Here is an 8746-nt window from a genome sequence, read left to right on the forward strand (position 1 = left end):
AACCTGTACCATTCAGTCAACATTCACATGAAGAAGATACATTTCTGCCATTCATTTAACTGAATGTAAACCGAAAAATCTGGAAAATGACTAAATTGCAGAACTATGTCATTTAGTAACCTATTAGTTAACTTTCAGTCATCTATAAAATGACTGAATGGTAGAAATTCATCCTGTGTTTGTCCATTTCAATTTTCTGACACAAGTGTTCAATCGGTATAATGATAAAAAAGGAACAGTATTCCTGTTTATCTATGCTTTTATGTAAGACATTGAAAGGATGTTTACTTTGAGCTCCTGAAGTGCTTTTTTTTATGCGAAGGGAAATAGTTTAAGTTCATTTCGGTAACACGATATCCTACGAATACGCATTTTCTTTTTCATAAATGATCCTTTTTTGTATTTTTATGTCATACCGATTCAAATTTGTTACAAATATTATGTATAAGACCGTATATCAGTTGAACAGTTTGGTCCTTTTTCTGGATGTCGTATTGTTGAATCGCTGCCAGCAATGTAAGGAATATTAGTTTTTAAAGCTCCTTTATGTGGGTTACGTTGCACGGTGTTGAACCATTTGTAGACCACTTCCTGGTTAAGTAATGTGGGCTCCGTGGAATAATCTGATGGAGTCCTATACAAGTACAAAACCTTTGATCATTTGATTAGTTTTTAACTCTACTCTACCCCGATACCAGCACAGGGAATATAGCTGTTAATGAATCGAACGGACTTCAATACAAAAAAGATCCAGGCTCGAGAGCTAATGATCGTCTTTGGGGGGAAAAATAGGGGAAAACAAAAATAACGAAACATTTTTGTCTTAAATCTAAAGTACTTGTCAGTTTGACATTTTGTTGGCCTACCTGGACTTAAAATCTTAAGCAAGCATTTATGACCACATTTTGTATGTCGTCGGTCCGTCTGTCTGTAACGTTAACATTATTACCTCCTTAGGAATCAATTTCCTGAATTCTACAAAGCTTGACACAACGCATCGTTGGGTAAATGGGATTTAAGATAAAATGAAAGAAAATACCTTATTGTAAAAGGAAGTGATCAATAAATATTTATAAATTGTTGTCATTTTAAAATACTCCTTTCATGAATTATTCAGCTAGAAAATAAAAATCTGATGTGAAAGCATGATACAGTTAATTTATGTTTGTTAAAATGATGATATTCGGGGGTAATGTGAATTAGTATAACAATAATACATGGACATACTTTTAAAGCACTCTTTTTAAAACGTTTTCATTAAAGCACACCCCCCCCCCCCTTACCCATATAACTGCGTTCAATTTTATTTTAATTCTTCTCCGAATACAAGATATACAATCTAAAGGCTATGCATTGCGAGATATATTTTTTCATCCTACGAATGGTAACAAAGTTTGATGCATAACATATGCATATTGAAGCAATAAAAATGTCTATACATGTCGGTAACTAGTTCACGGCATCTTATTACCGTTATTCTATGTCTCTTTCCTCTTGAACATTTGTCATATTTGTAAAGCCCTATATTTTAATATTATTCTCTGCCCACAGATTAAGTCCCAGGAGGGAAACAAAATGCCATATTTGAATAGTGCATGGAGTTTCTTTGAAATTATTTTGTACTGGGTATGTATTACCCATTCATCCTGTTTATTTCGAATTGATAAAGTAATTACACCAAAATCAAAATTCGCACGGCGAATTTAACAAAGGCAGTAAATGGAAAATTTAAAAAAATAACACGAAGCCCGCGACCTCCGCGATCCATGCTTTGATCACAATAGGAGCTCGGAGAGTTTATGTTGAGAAGTATATATGCATAAAAGAAACACAAACAGTCCTCAGATTATTTATTTGAGAACTTTTCTTTATCTAAGTAAAACTTTTAAACTTTTTATCTTGATTCACTGTTGAGATAAATAAGAATTACAATTAAAAAATTAGTTTGAATCTGTGATTATATGACGCATTGTTAGGTCACCTATGTCACTCATGTGATTTAGTGCCATTGGTTTTCGTCCGGCGTCGTGCTACGTGTCTAGTCGATTTTACCTTCTTCAAAACTACATGACAAATTCTTTCGTTTCAGATTTGAAGCATATCTAGGATAAGATGCAAAATACACACTGAAAAATAATAAATTATTGATTATTTTATCCACAATGCCCTCTACCAAAATTGAGAGATTCATATCCCCTGAACTAGGGGTTCAGAACCTATGGTTAGGCCACTATCACCAAATAGCGAATATGCATGAAGGTTTGAAAGTGCAACTTCAATCACAAAAGTCCAATAAAGCTAGTTTCGTTTAAAAATGGTGGTCATGTCTCACTTTATCTATTTTTAAATGTTTTTCATTGTCTTGAACGTTTTGTGCAAATGTGTCAAGGATTCTTAATAAAATATAATCTTGGTTGAAGTGCAATTTCATAAGGTAAGCCTTTTCACAAAAGAAAACTTTCCATTCAAATTTGGAAGAATCTAAAACAGATTTATAAAAAGGTACATGAGTTGTATGGTTGTTATTGAGGAGCCGATTTGGAGATTGCCATTCTTGAACAATTCAAAAGGTGTTCAATATCTTATTGGTACATTTTGAAAATAAAGTCAAAGATCAAGGCAATTATATAAGGTGTTTTGACACTAAAGGAAAAAAAAATATCAAATTTCAGCCGTCCTCGGAAACCATTCTGCGTTATGTGTTGATGACATTAAGTGGGAAGTGTAGAAAACAGGGTAAAATATACTAGTCAAAATTTCTAACGCCCCAGGCAAGTGTTTGTATAATACTGTTCGTAATTCTAATTATTTTGACCATGACAATGATAAAATATAACGATTAAAGAATAACAAAAACATTTTATTAAAAACTCAAGAAAAAAATATTCTAGGGCTTTATGAAATCCAATAAGGTATATGTACTCTAAGATATCAATATCACAACATTAATACCTCATACGTTCCCCATTTGCACTAATAGTAGCATCTCATAGCGATTCCGTGATTGAATAAAAAACCTTTATGGAAGGTTATTACGTATGTTTATGTGGTCTAGTTCTGCGAAATGCGGATGCTGAGGAACCTTCTTACTCTAGGATGTATATCGTCTCGCCCCTAAAGGCCATTAATTTGGTCTAAAACGTGTTGTGCAGTTGCACGTGCTGTACGGTGTCTATCAGAAAGGTGAGTTACGCTAATTTAGCGGTAATATTGACCTGTCATTACATAACATTTTGGCCTTTTTGGCGAATCTTTAACACTGCCAGTTGCATTGAACTTGAAGCCTTAGAATGATTTAGTGGTGTCTGTAAAAAATCTTGCGATCTGTGGTGAAAATTATAAAGCAGGAAAAGCTGGTTTATTGTTTAGTACTTCATTTTTAAAGGTTAAAAGTAAATACAGCAAATATTGTGAAAGGAAACAAACCAGTTGTGAACCGTGCTCTGTTTGGACCAAGTCAACTGACTTTAAAGGTGCTTGGGCAGACATGCATCGCATTTTTCTTAATTATTTTTATGTTTTTTTAGTATCAGTTAACAAATCGATCGAATCGAGTCCTTTTGAAAAATGTAACCGATAAACATATGGTCATGGTCGAGTTATTGCTTATTCGATTACAATTGTTTAACATTAACAATTGAGCATTTTAAACAGCAGTCGATGGTGGCAACGACTTAAAAATTGTTAAATGTTAAATTTTTGTAAACAATAAAGAAAAAGTGGGGCGTTAGAAATTTTGGCCAGTATATATGAAGTACAGAGAATCAATAAAATTATATCATAACTTATAGTCATACATATGCGAAGAAATGATACAAAGAAATCCCCAAAACAAAAATGATAACTTTCGGCTGCTGTATATCTCATTCCAATGTAGTAATGTAAACACAAACCAAAACGTATCCTTTCATACAGCTCACGAGTATCCCGACACCCACCGTGTAAAAATCACGGTGGAAAAGGTCTGTGTCGCACCGTGCACACGGTGTGACACCGTGTATGTGTATTGGAAAATTCAAGAAAAAGCACCGTGTCGCACCGTGGCCGCCTGTGTAACTCCGTGGCCAATGTGTCACTCCGTGGATATCGTTACCTGAGACGTTGATAGAAAAAGCGTATGTTGAGAAATAAAGAAATTATGGCTAAACAAGGGTTGAAACATATATATCCTTTTCACATTTAAAAAAAAAAAGAATGTCGACTTAAGTTGCACGGACCCAAAAAATTGTCGAGGCTGTCAACGTGAAGTTCATTTTTTGTGATCTGAAAACTCGACGTAAATGGGTACCTTTTAATTCATTTGTACTTAAATAAATTGAAATAAATTCACCAAAAATATTTAATAATCAATTAATATATAATCAAAATTCAAATCAATTTAATTCATCTTGTTTTTTTTTCTAAACACACGTGATGTTGTAACTGACGATTCTATTAAAATGTCGGGAGCTTAAACGTCTTATTTCTGTTATCTGTAAACACTTTCTGATTTATCAATTAATTTACAGCCTTACCTTAAACCAATAAAAAATGAGAAATGAAAACATTTGTGCTGTTGATGTGCTGTGGTAAATAACAACCCCATATTACGGGTTACTCGAATAATTTGGACTTCAGCTATTTATGTAGCAATAAATAAACAAAAAATCACTTTTATATTATAGATTATAGATAAATACATGAACAAACTCTTGTTAAATTATATTCAAGCATTGTACATGTATTAAAAATATACCCGCATTTCATAAAATAATTTTAAACTTCATTTTCTTATAGCTGGTAATGGCCTCGGGATTTCGCATGAAAAAAATCACTCGTGCAATGTACGGAAGCTGATCAGATACACAACATTGTCTTTCATCTTGGGTTCTATACACAACAGGTGTTATCGTCTGTCTTGTTAGGTGTCATTGGAATTTACAACTAACTTTGTGTATATTTGGACGTCTGAACAGGTGTACTCGAGATGCCGTTATTCACACCTTTTCGCGAACACCTGTTTGGTAACTCATCACAACCCGTCGTGTGTATGGTCTGAGTATATCTTACTTCTACTTTGTTAGTTCAATGATTTTTCCTAATCTCTAACAAACAAAAAAAATTGTCTGTAGATATGTACACAAACAACTACACGTAAGACTATCGGCGCGTGGATCCGGGAAACAATTCAGCAACTCTATAAATGAGGGAATTTCACAGTATTAACTTCCGATAAGTAATTATTTACCGGGTACACAAACATGTATGTACGAAAAATACCTGATTGATTAAAAAGATGAATGAGATAATACCGGTCACTTTTTGCAAGCATTTAGAACACACAACTTTATTGATGTGAAATAGCGTCGAAATTTTAACGAAAAATCTTTATGCATCGTGAACTTTACAAACTTTAAGTCATTGTGCTGAAATCGTTATTAAAACCATGGATCTAAAATAGATGAATTAAATTCATACAAATAGAACTCTGATAATTCTAAAATTATTGCACAAAAGTACAGAGAGAGAGAGATAGAGAGAGAGAGAGAGAGAGAGAGAGAGAGAGAGAGAGAGAGAGAGAGAGAGAGAGAGAATTTTACAACGTAATATCCCAACCCTCATAAATGCAGTATAAGAATAAAGAAACTAAATATTTCAAACACTGAATACTTCATCGTTAAACATTTTTCTATTTTGCGGACTTAAAAAAACAACAGAACGGCATTTTCCATATCATGGAAGGAACACGTGGCTGATTTGATTGACAGGGATAGCACGTGAACCCTGACTGCATATATTCTATCGCAATTTTAGGGAAAAGGGTTCAATATAATGGAAACTATAAATCTAACTAATTACACTGAATTACAAGTAAAATGTACTTAAATCAAACTCATACTGGTATTCTCTCTCTCTCTCTCTCTTTCTCTCTCTCTTTCTTTTCTCTCTCTCTCTCTCTCTCTCTCTCTCTCTCTCTCTCTCTCTCTCTCTCTCTCTCTCTCTCTTATATGACGGTCATTAAACAATCAAACAGTAATTATTGCAATACTGAGTAAACTGTAGTTTCGTGGAACACAAATAATTTCTAAACTCAAGTTGCTGTAAAGATGAAATTAAAAATATCAAGTACCGATCCACGGATGCTTAGCGCTATGAATATGTACCGTGCTGTACTACATGGACAAGTACATCACACATATGTATAAAAGAAAGAAAATTTGAAAATATATTAGATATAAAGCTGTATAATTATATTACTTAGAGAAAGTACATTTGTTTTCGACAACCCGTTAGATTTGTTATCGTTGAATAGAGTATAAGTGAGAAAAGATCACAGTTATGGTTCTATGCACTATTGAAACTGCCAAACTACAGTTACTACGATTACTATTACGTTTAAAAACGGACTGAAACAAAAACTTATGGAACCGTTTATTTGAATGTTAAAAAGGAAAAGAAAGTGTTAGTGTTTTAATTGATCAAACCTTTATGTGGGCGATATCGATTTTTAATATCACCAAAAATCAACCGTAACAATCACATACGTCTGAAAATTGCGTGCCTAAAATTTTTATTTATTTCTATTTCTTTTTCTTTCATTCTCTTACGTACATCAATAAATATTTTATTCTTTTTAAGTTTTATTCCTAAATCCTCCTTTTTTCACAGGTAAATACTGCGTGTTACACCGTGTTATTGTCCGTGTTGCATCGCGTTGCACCGTGTCGCACCGTGTTTTTTCTCGTTCGGGGCCGTAACAGAGAACAATAGATCAAAGGTACCGACACTTCCACGCTCAGCGTGGACTTTCAAACACGGTGGTCGGTGTTTTTGTCGGGATACTCGTGAGCTGTACTGTATATTCTATGATATTGCTTTAAGTGTAATAAGTAGTTTTAAAGATTTTTTTTTATTAAAAAAAAAGAGAAAAAATAAAACTTTATCAGGCTTTTTTTGGTCTTTAGCAAAGTAAATCGAGAAAACCTGCAGAATTATTAATGGCATATATCCCGTATCCAATACATTTTCCAATATTGTTCATGTTGATAGGTTTTTTATTGTTTGTAAACCTTTGAAACTTTCCACGAACTACCCTTAACCAGTCAATTAATTTTGACAAACTTGGCTGAAAGTATTTTAAAGTGATTTTAGATTTATTTATTTTTAGTTTTTTAAAACAATAATGTGGTAGAAAAAGCATGACAGGTTTTTTTTTCTATTCAAATTCATTGCGATGGCTGATACAAAAATGCAAGAGATCGTGGTCGGTGTATATTCAAGATTATGTAGGGTCTGCATCAATATATGAAAGTGATATTTTAACATTAATAAACATTCTACCCTAAAAAAACAAGCAAAACCAGAAGAAAACAAAACTCCTGATTCTAAATTTAGAAAAACACTAATAAGGTTAAAACCTTTTAAATTTAATTACTAGTACAATGTCACTGGGACAAATACAGCGACTGCAGTTTGTTAAACACTTTATGATTCTGCAAGAATCAATAGAATATCAAGAACGCTCAAAGAAACGGATTAGTAAGTGTATTTTTAAGTTAAACGGAACTGATGATACCACGATCAAAAATTGTTTCCATTGAGATCATTTTCAAACATTTTTGCACGGTCGTAGTTTTAAAAAAAATCTTTTTTTTTTGTTTAATTGAATCTTCAGCCTTTATAACTTCTTTACCTAACTGTCGAATGTTCTCGGCTCACAAGCAAACAATTAGTTACGACAAAATCTATTAGATTCCTGATAAATTTGCAATGTAGTCCACATTTTCAATGCACACGTTGTGTCTCAAGATAAATTTGTTGAACTTCTGTCTTGAATATTTGAATAAAATAATGAGGGCGATATCCGTAATATTCCTTAATTGTGGCCACACACGAAGAAGCGATTGGTTTATGTTTACTTCAAGTTGAAACTTTAAAAATATTTACCATGTTGAATTCATCAAAGGAATACATTCCAAATGATGTCAACCGGAACACCAAGTGCGGCTTGTAAAAGAATACAATTTCACAGAGATAATTTGTTAAATCAACTTAATTATTCTGTTGCTACTGATATCTTCCCTCTGTCTGTCTGTCTGTCTGTCTGTCTGTCTGTCTGTCTCTGTCTCTCTCTCTCTCTCTCTCTCTCTCTCTCTCTCTGTTTTTCTTTTTCTCACATACATACTTTAACTAGACACAATACAAAACACAAAATATATAAACTATTGTTTTATTATTTTATTATCAGAAACTATTTTTAAAGGGTTTTTTTTTAATATTTGTGTCAAAAATTGCACTTAAAAAGCGAATTAATAACAAAAATATTAAAATTTCATATGAATTTAATATTTTACTCTATCTAAAAAAGAAATAAAATCATTGCATAATTTATTTCCATGTTAACTGCAGTGTCTGTGGACAACGAGACGATAAAAATAATAATAATATGATAACCGTAGTTACTTTCTGTGTAAGAAATATATGACAAATATAGTATGTTTTCGAACTTGCAAAAATAATACTGCCTGCTTAATTTACTTTAACGTTTTGATACCACATTTTAGTATTCGTAAATTGAGAAATACTAACGTACACTTAGATTATGGGTTTACCAAAAAACCAAATATATAAACCAAAAAGGGTTATCTGAAAATAATTGAATTTCTCTACCCAGTGACATTTCTTTTGATGCCAGATTTAAAAAAAACAGGTTTAAATGCACCGATTGATATTAAAGACCTTTGTTATTATTTTAAAACGTCTGGAA

The sequence above is a fragment of the Magallana gigas genome, chromosome 1 (assembly GCF_963853765.1).
Source record: "Magallana gigas chromosome 1, xbMagGiga1.1, whole genome shotgun sequence".
NCBI lineage: Eukaryota > Metazoa > Mollusca > Bivalvia > Ostreida > Ostreidae > Magallana > Magallana gigas.